This window comes from Amphiura filiformis, chromosome 6 (genome assembly GCF_039555335.1).
Source record: "Amphiura filiformis chromosome 6, Afil_fr2py, whole genome shotgun sequence".
Taxonomy (NCBI): Eukaryota; Metazoa; Echinodermata; class Ophiuroidea; order Amphilepidida; family Amphiuridae; genus Amphiura; species Amphiura filiformis.
The window spans coordinates 36,574,392-36,585,088 of NC_092633.1; positions in this window are offsets into that span (position 1 = coordinate 36,574,392).

A 10,697-nucleotide genomic window follows, 5' to 3' on the forward strand; every position below is an offset into this window, starting at 1 on the left:
AATTACACGAATAGAAATCTTTCAGGGGAAATGTTAATAAAATGAGGGACTTTCGCGGGCAGATGCTAAAACATTTGGTTCCTTTGAAGTATATATCCTAAAAATGTATTATTTCAGTGGCACATGCTTAAAAATGGGATCCGTTTTGAGGGAAAGGTTAAAAATGAGTTCTTTTGAGGGCAGAATCTACAACTTAGGTCTTTTGGTTGCACATGTAGAAACTTTACGACTTTCTGTTGTGAATGAAATAAAGATATGATAATAGGCTACATCATGCCTGCAGGATATGAAGACGAATGAATTCGATGGTGTTGCATTATCTACAACAGTGCGTTGAACTGCACAGGTGCTCCTTTGCTAGAAGGAAAATCCCTGATTGGGAGTTATTGGGGAACTTCTGAAAAATATCATTTGCACGAATGTGATAAAGTATTTATATCAGTTAATACAAAGTATATACCTGTGTACGACAATTATGAATAAAGTACTGGAGTAGGCCCTACATGTCTTCCAAATCTAGGTATATTAAACACCCAGATTTGGAAGTTATATCGGTTAGGCCTAATAGGATATGGTCATTTTGATACAAAAATGTATGTGACAAGACACATTTGCTGAATAGGCAACACTTGCTTTAGCCTGACCCTTTAAAGATTTATCTCATAGGATTAGGATTATATCTATCATTATAAACTTACTATCAATCATAATAGTTTATATACGTTGCTGGTATTAAAAATTATACATACGTCCGATGATGTAGTTTTTGAACCATCCTTCATTCTCGATAGAATTTTCACCAAAAGACTCATTATGAATATGACCATTAGGGTGGGCCAAAAAACACTTTTTGTCTCGGAACGACTTGGAACTCTCGGAGAATTTTACTGGGGTACATACTAGTATTGTGCTGAAATATCAGTAATATCGGAGCATGTTTTGCCCAGGCAGTAGATTTTCACAAAATCCCTACTTTTTTGCTATTTCTTACTGTATAACTCTATATAGAGAAACAATCTGGGAAAATTAGGCATTCAGATGCCCTCCTAACCAATATTAAACACGTTGGGTAGTTTGTTTAGACTCTCTAGAACATCACCAAATAGCAAGCCATCTCCAATTGGTTACCATTATTTTTGCTAAAGACACGCATGTAAGTCAAATATTAATGATATTTGAGTTGCTATATTAAGGGGTAGGGGTAGCATTATGGAGAATTTCCCCAGTTCTACTCAGTCAAATTTCCCAAATGCGGTATTGTTGCACAGATATGAACTGCAGCATTGCCAAAAATAAATGCTATATGATTTTTGGTTATCCATGTTTTGACCAGAGGTCAAAAGGTCACACAGCCTTGAAAATTACTACAAATCAGGCGTCACATGACCCTTTAACCCCTGGTCATGTCAGAGCTGCTCTAAATTCATATCTCATGTATTGTTTGTACTTTTGCAGTTCATATCTATCCAACAAGACCAAGATTGTAAAATTTGACTCAGTAGAACTGGGGAAATGCTCCATAATGCTACCCCTACCCCTTAATTTAGCAACTCACTGAAATATCATCAATATTTAACTAAATACAGGTCTCTAGCAAAAAGTAATGGTAACCAATTGGAGACTGCTTGCTATTTGGTGATGTTCTGGAGGATCTAAACAAACTACCTAAATTGTTTAATATTGATATGATGTCATCTCAATGCCTACTTTTCCCAGGTTGTTTCTACTGATTTCTATATAGAGTTATACAGTAAGAAATGGCAAATAAGTAGGGATTTTGTGAAAATCTACTGCCTGGGCGAAACATGCTCCGATCTTACTGATATTTTAGCACAATAGTAGTATGTACCCTAGTAAAATTCTCCGAGAGTTCCAAGTCGATCCGAGAAAAAAGGTGTTTTTCGGCCCACCCTAATGACCATGTACATGAACATCCATAATATGTTCCCTTTATTTCTTTCTTGAATGCTTTACCATGCCCCCTGGGGAGTTGGAAAGTGATATTCACGTTTTAATGAAGTCCCAATCGAAGTCATTTAGATCATGTCAGACTAGGGATGTCATACAAATCATTGTCACTTGTCTAAAATAATTCCATCCTCAGTTGTTTCTATTATTATCTTTCTTTCATTATCTTTCTTTCATTTATCATGCTATGCCATGCTTTTCTGCCCATTATACATCCCATGCAGCATGCACATTGCACATCATATTTCTTTACTGATTTCTAGCACACACCACACCTATATTAGCTTATATTATTGCATTAATCATACTTACCATGCTTACCGCAATGAAAAAAGGGTGCAATCTGACTATTCTGATTTGTAAATGATTGACATTTATTTGATCATGCCGATGTAAATTATGCTACATGCTGCAGTGCATTGTACTGCGCTGGTGCTCCTTTGTTGAAAGGGAAATCCCAGATGACGTCAAAGAGTTTACTCTTTTTTTTTGGTGAATAATAGCATTTTCATGAATGAAACAGAGCATTAGCCTATACATAATAACTTTAGAATGTAATATTATCATTACCACATGATGAGTAAAATGAGTATATAAATGTAGGGTGCCTTAAAATGTGACATGCATATGCATGTCTTCCCAATCTAGGTATACAAACACCCAGATTTGGAAGCTATTATTACTCGGATGTCGTTTGCATGAACAGGCTGGCAATACACATAATTAACACTTGTCTAAATTAATAATTCTATTATTATTATGTTTCTTTCTTTCATCTATCATGTGTATGACTTTACCTTCCTGCTCAAGTTTCTTTAGTTACTGATTTCTAACAAACACCACCGTCAATACCGAGAAAGAAAACTCAAATTCGGATTTATGCGCGCAAAAGTAACCATTTTCCATTTCCGCGCTCGACTCTTCGAGGGGGTGTGTTCGTGAAGGGGTGTGTTGTGTATGGAGTGTGAGGTGGGGGGGTGGGTGTGTGTGAGGGAGTGGATGTGAAGAGAACAAATAAACAACCCAAGGTCAATGAGAACGATTATAGAATTACTAGGAGAAAGAAAAGAAAACACGCGCGCAAAAGTAACATTTTCCATTTCAGCGCTCGACTCTTCGAGGGGGTGTGTTCGTGAAGGGGTGTGTTGTGTATGGAGTGTGAGGTGGGGGTGGTGTGTGTGCGGGAGTGGATGTGAAGAGAACAAATAAACAACCCAAGGTCAATGAGAACGATTATAGAATTACTAGGAGAAAGAAAAGAAAACACGCGCGCAAAGGTAACATTTTCCATTTCCGCGGTCAATTCTTCGAATATGCCCATGTGTGTTCAATACTGCTCATGAAAGTGTGCGTTATGTGGGGTGTGCAGTGGCGTAGATTTCTTTGATGAGGGGGGGGTGGAGTTGGGAAAAAAATTCTTGGAAGTATAGTCAATCCAGCACCTTTTGGCAACAGAATAAACTTATGGTACAAATTCGTGTGAAGCGCGCGAAAAATGTTGCTATTTTGAAGCTAAACTGATGAAATATGGTGTAAAAGTAGCATAAATGCGCGCGAAGTGCGCAAAATTTGCACTTTTGGGGCTAAGGGCTGTGCAATAATTATGAGCCCTGGGGAGGCAAGACATTTTGGCGAGCCGAAAGGGGGGGGGGCAAGACATTTTTGGCGAGCCGAGCGGGGGGGGGGGGAACGATTTTTGGCACACATTCATAAATTATAAATAAAACGCTCTAAATAGGCTTAGGAAAACAGCACAGAAACGCTTTAATATGCAAGTTTTCCTACTCGCAACATATATCTAGACCATTTAAGGTTTGAAAATTGGGAACCCAAAAATTTGGCATGTGTAAAGGGGGGGCAAAGATTTTTTGGCAGGCCGAGAGGGGGGGGGGGGCAAGCGATTTTTGGCAGGCTGGGGGCAAGCGATTTTAGGCGGCCCTTCGGAAATTTTCAAAGCCCCTAAAATGGGCAAATAGTATGAGGTTGAGAAATGCTGAAAAAACAACTTCCTTTTTAAACCATTATTTTCATGAAAACGAAAGCCATCAATAAATTAAAATATCGTTTAGAATGCAGCCCGAATCTAAACTAAATGATCAATGCACTCCAAAATCTGCTGAACATCCTATACTCTCTTTTCCTCTAAGAACCCCCGGGATCACATCGCATATAGACTAGGGGAAACCAGGGGGACACCCTTTGGCATGTTTGGTGTACTAGTATATTTTGCAATTAAACTGTGGGTTTCATGTCCTTTGTCGCAACAATGACAATCCACACTAGAGCATTTGCTGCCATTGATCCTAGCGCAGATAGAAATACTTTTTAAAGTATTTTGATATGAAATAAATTAAGGATAATGTGCATTAGACTCAAAATTAAAGATAAAATCATTGTTTGCATGGCATGTTATAGAAATTGCTAAAACGAATTGAACAGTTTTAGGTCAATTGGTTAAAACTCCAATAAAATATTGGAAAATACCACAATTTTTCACTTTCATTTTTTTTATTGCTCAAACAAATCGCCATTTTTCTTACGTATGCCCAGGATTTTTACCCCCTCCCTCCCCTCTTACGTACGCCTCGTACGTAAGTGAATGAAAATTGCGAAAATTATGGACAGCCCCTAACACGCGGTGCAAAAAGGGGGCAAAATTCACTGCACAGCACCCCACACAATATCTCACAGCTGCTGCTGGCATTTGTCTTTGAAAAATTAAATTTGCCAAAATTGCTTTTGTTTCATTATGTTAAGGGGGTACTACACCCATTGATTTTTTTTTGCATTTTTTTGCATTTTGTGAAGAAATTACAACAAAAAATTGGACAAAGTGGTATGCAAAATGAAGGGGCAAATCTTCTCGTTTTATTGGTGGCATCGGTATCAACGTAGCTTACATGCTTTTAAAAGTAGAAGCCAAAAGGTGGTACATCACTGATGATTTAAATTCACTTCATTTTGGAAAGCTTACTATCAACGGATTTCGTTAAAATTTTGGATATGTGTTGCTAACACGTTAGGGAAATAAAGTTGATATGTAAAATGGGAATAAGTGGTTCCTGATTTCTTTTATGACTTCATGAACTTGGTGCTCCACAACTATCAAAAAGGAACTGGTTAAAATGCTTCTATTTTCAATGTTGAGCTATATTTTGTATTTTTAACTTGCGACATTATTTCACTGAAACTTAATTAAGCCACAGGTAACAGGTTACCACAACCATACTACAGCAATGTTGAAAAAAATTGTATTTCTTGTCACCTATACCACCATATTGGGTAGTTTTCCGTAAGCTTAACGTTTGTGATTTTGGTAACTATTTTATATTTATTTGTGAAATCCGTCTCAACTAGGCATTCTAAATTGTACTCACCATTTACATCCCAAGGTATATTAGTATATCCACCTTGCACTTCTCGATATATATCCAGTTAAAGACAGAATATCAAAATTATTCCTCATTATGATATCACAAACTCCCACATGTGTATTCAAAATTGATGCTTAAATTTGACCTGAACCAATTGACCTATAACCTGACATACGGTGACCTAATAGCCTTTTCTTCTCCTAACAACACATTATAATATTATTGACTAATGACTATACATCCATTGTGTAAGTGTTTATATATTTTGCATGCACCACTAGATTTTCTATAGAGAGTATAACAAAGGATTTAATGTATTCTATTCATGTACCCTACTTGAACATGCTGAATAGAATAAATCATGGTTTGTTATGAAACACGCATCTGAGTAACTAGGATACAGTAAACAAAATATATATAGGGCTAAAATGACTTAGGGGCTGTGCAATAATTATGAGCCCTGGGGGAGGGTAAAATTGGGGGGGACAAGAAATTTTTGGCGAGACGAAAGGGGGGGCAAGCAATTTTTGGCAAGCTGAGAGGGGGGCAAGCGATTTTGGCACGCATTCACGGGGCACCTTTTTAATAAAATGCTTTAAAAAGGCTTAGGAAAACGGTACGGAAAAGCTTAAATATGCACATTTTCCTGCTCGCTGCGCTCGCAACATACATCTAGACCATTTAAAGTTTGGAATTTGGGATCCCAAAATTTGGCATGTTCAAGGGGGGGGCAAAGAATTTTTGGCGGGCCGAGAGGGGGGGGCAAGCGATTTTGGCGGGCCGAGAGGGGGGGGCAAGCGATTTTTGGCGAGCCGTTCGAAATTTTTACCCCGGGGGCTGATAATTATTGCACAGCCCCTTACTACAATTGTTTAAAAGCACTTTTTTCTTCTTTTTTCATATTTTTTTTATTTCACATGATCCGTGCATATATCGCCTAGCTATAAATGAAAAAATATTTATTTAGACCAATCAAACCAGTATATGGGTGTAGTACGCCCTTAAAGATTTCATTATGTTCGCGGTAAAATGAATGATTCGGTTAAATAAAAATACACAAAACTAGCGGGGTTTTTTTCTCTCTTTTTTTTCCATAATAAATTATTACTGGCCATAAGTAATTTAATTATAAAAAGTATGAAGTAGGCTAAGTAAAAATAATTTGTAAAATAAAACATTTCAAAATTTATATTATAATGGTGGCCTAATATCCGGGCCTAATATACCATAAATTCTTTGTTCATGAAACCTGTTCAAATAACGTACATTAGGATTTAACATAAAAATACATAAGGCGTAAATTTCAGACATATTAAATTAATTATTGTTCGTGAAAATATAAGCTAGTATAATATAATGTAAAAAGTGATTCGGGCGGATGATGGGAAACTTTGTATTTTGCGCATATGGTACTTAGTCTTTATTACCAGTCGCTTAGTACTAATTTAATTATCCTGACTTCTTTTAATAACGAGATCAAAATAGGGGAAGGTCTCGTGGACTCCTATTTTTATATCGATGCTCCAACCTATACTTTTACTTTTATGAGACACATCTTCTTGGTATCAATGATTATAATATAGATTATATCTATATATCATTATAGATTCCATTTATTAATAATAGCTTACCAGTCAATGATTAATACCAAAGAATTCAATATCCCGGGCAATATCCTAACCATTCGGCTATTGTTCCTGTTGTATAACGTGACATTGCGCTAATCACTTTATTAAGTGGACAATACAAAGATGTTGCCATATGATATCATTTCCTATCTTTTATCATTATTTTATTATAAGGCCAAGTAAAAAATAAAACATGTTTCACGTCCCCTCCCGCTTCCTTTTTTGAGGTTTCTTCAATTTTATTTTTATTTTTGAAATTCAGTTATAACTTTTCAAAAATATGTCTAGGAAGTTGGGATGCTTTCTATAGCCTTGCTAATATACAAGAAACACTTTTATAAGGTTTTGTGATAGTTAGAGGGGGCCTATCTCTCAGAACAAGAAATAAAAAGAGGCCTCCTCCTCTTTCCAGGCATTATTGTATACGCTAAAATAGCTCTAATTATGGGTATTTACACCGATTTTGCGATAAAAAATAAAAAATAAAAAGCCCCCTCTTCCTCCTTTTTTTCAAAAACCCGGACGTGAAACATGTTTTATTTTTTACTTGGCCTAACCTACTATCAATATTGTAACGCGGCTGGGCCGCGGTGGTGAATACTGAGAATCCGGAACCTGGAACGACTGGACAAAAAGACAAACTGTACGAAATGCCATCTAAAATGGTGAACTATTCTTATTGAGCGAATTTCACTGGTTCTTAAAAATATTACTCATGGCGGGAGCTTTCGACTGATGCCAGCTTGTCTATCAGTTTGGCAATTGAGCAATTTAAGCCAATCAGAAGTCAAATTTCTTTGTGATATAAAAATCAATAAATAAATCAGAAAAATAATAGGCTTCAAGTTCAACCTATTTAATTAATTTTGAAGTCACTGGCAGATTATCCACTTACTTTCCTTGATTCTTAAGATAGAACTGCACGATTGATAGAATAAACAGGAAGTTCCTTTTTAATTCATAAACGACGAGTGTGCCTTTAATCCATAACACCTAAATAAATTCAGAGCCACCATCTGCATGGCATGCATGCACATCATAATGCAAGGCCAAGGCTAAGCTTAGCCTTTCTTGAAGACTAGGAACTTCCCCTTTTATATTCTATCGTAATTAAATTAAGATGATTAAACCATTGTTTAACAGTCACGATGAACCAAGATGTCCAAGAGAAGCAGAAGGCCCAAGAGCCTAAGTAAGCTTAAACTTTCCAGGCCACCGACAGGCGCTAAAAGTCGCAAGGCAGCAGCCCTAGGCCACCCAAGCTTACCGATTTATGACGATTTGTGACTGTAAAGATGCTGAAAATGGTGCAGTTCTATAGGCCTATCTTCGAGGGAGACAATTAAGCATTCATGGGAACCAAAAATTATTAAACTACGAAGTGGAGAAAGCTAGGCTAGCCTTGAAAAAGGCTCGATGATGACAACCCACTTTACTCTGCTGACATGGCTGCATGTCGTCTGCTACATTTTGACCATCATTTTTGGCTGAAAGTTCCCATAAATTGCATTAAATGTCTTCCACATCGAAGCTGAAGTTTACTGAACCAATGTCAAGGAAAGCGAGGCTACGGCAGTGAGTGGCAATCACTTCCAATGCCCGATGAGTCTCTTTCAAATCTGCTGTGACAGAGCTGACCAGGGGCGTGACCCCGGTCCCCGCACTCCGTGCATCCATGGGTATTCATGCTCGTCGAAAATTTCGCGAAATAGGGGGTGTTTTCAGATGAAGAAATGCGATTCGCGAAACACACAAAAAGGGGTGTTTTTCAAACCACGTGTTCGCGAAATTGAAAAAAGGGTATTTTCATGGAGCAGCCTACGTGTTCTTCTGTCAGAAAAGGGTATATCGTTCGCGTTTTAGCGAAAATAGGGTATTGTCGAAGGGCAAATAATTCGCGAAATCACTAAAAAAGGGGTGTTTTTCCCTAAAACTTCGCGAAATGAGATGCAAAAGGGGGTGTTTTTAAAGTTCACCGACAAGCATGAATACCCGCGGATGCACGGAGTGCGGGGACCGGGGGCGTGACTGCCCCTGGCAGCGTCAAACCAAAAAGTGAGCAATTTTGGCGAGCAGCCGCTTTTATAGTGAGCAATTTATCGCGAAAACACGCACAAAACGAGAGTTGAGTGAGCAGAAAAATCACTTTCCTTGCTCGCGAGCAATTTATCGTCTTTTCTCGTGAGCAAGAAAACTGCACATTCTGCTCACGAGAACTCACTCACCGAAAAGGTTTCTGATTGACTGAAAAACATGAAAAACAAACGCGGCGCAAACCCAGACAAGCGAGAATCCGACCATAGAGGGCCCCAGACGGGGTCGATCTCCAGAATGAAAAGCGAGTTGCCAGGGCCGCAAATTTGACAGAATCTTTAGATTCAGAGAATTACGCCCAAAAATGGACAAAGAACTGGCAACTAGTAAACAAATAAAAACTTTCCCAGATCGAAAATATGCACGAAACACATCATTTTAAATCAATTAATTTGAGCTGTAATTCATTTCAGATTTCAATAAAAGTAATTTAGGTAGTATTTCCACCTGTGCTTTGCTATAAACTTTCATTAATTTGCACAATAAAATAATTTGGATCATGAAAATCTGGCGACCAAATCAGTAACTGGTGAGTAATACAATACTCTTCATTCAGTAAGCTTATAAAAATGCATGACCAGAACATCGGAATCGAGGACTCATCAAAATTGATCAAATTTGGTTATAAAAATCATGATAACTAGTCCAAGAGAGATAGGTTCGTGTAACAATACAAAAATAAGACCATAAGCCTCACACGAGCTCAAGTAACCAATTTTTAGAGAATGAGCGAAAATCCATTTTCGTTACACTATACAATAAACAGATAAATAGTTCCCACAAACATGATAAAAAATGAACTAATTTTGTTATTAGATCAGAGAAGTTAAACGAACAACTATTAATAATAAATAAATAAATATATATTAAATAACTTGATAATAAATAAATAAACAGCATAAAAATAAACAAATAACACATAATAAATACATAAATAACAGGAATAAAGAGAAGAAATAATATAAACAAATAAATTCTACAATGAGACTTTTATTATAATACTGCTACTACTAATACTAATAATGATGATAATAATAAAGTAATAATAATAATACAAATAATAATAATAATAATAATAATAATAATAATAATAGGCCTAATAATAATAATAATAATAATAATAATAATAATAATAATAATAATAATAATAATAATAATAATAATAATAACAATAACAATAACAATACCATAAATAATAATGATATAAAACCCGGGAATATAAATTATAATAATAACACACTAGTAATATTATAGCACAAATAAAATAATATTTTAATATTGAGGCGGTATTCAATGATGCACATGCATGATTGAAAGCAATTGATCTGGTTCAAAACTGCCAAATCAATCGGATTTCCACAACAAACAAACTGTTACAAACATGAAAATGTATTCCACTATTAGGCCTATAGGCCTATACTTCTTAAAATTATGCTTAAAATTACATTAAACCGGGCACCTAACCTGTCTTTAATTGTGGTATATCCCCCTTATTGTCCTCTTTCATTTTGTCTTTTAATTACATAACATCTACACACTGAAACCCTATGCGGTTTTATACAGGGCCGAATTGGCATGTGGCCGAATTGGTGTGTGGCCGAATTGGCGTGTGGCCGAATTGACTGCTATGTGG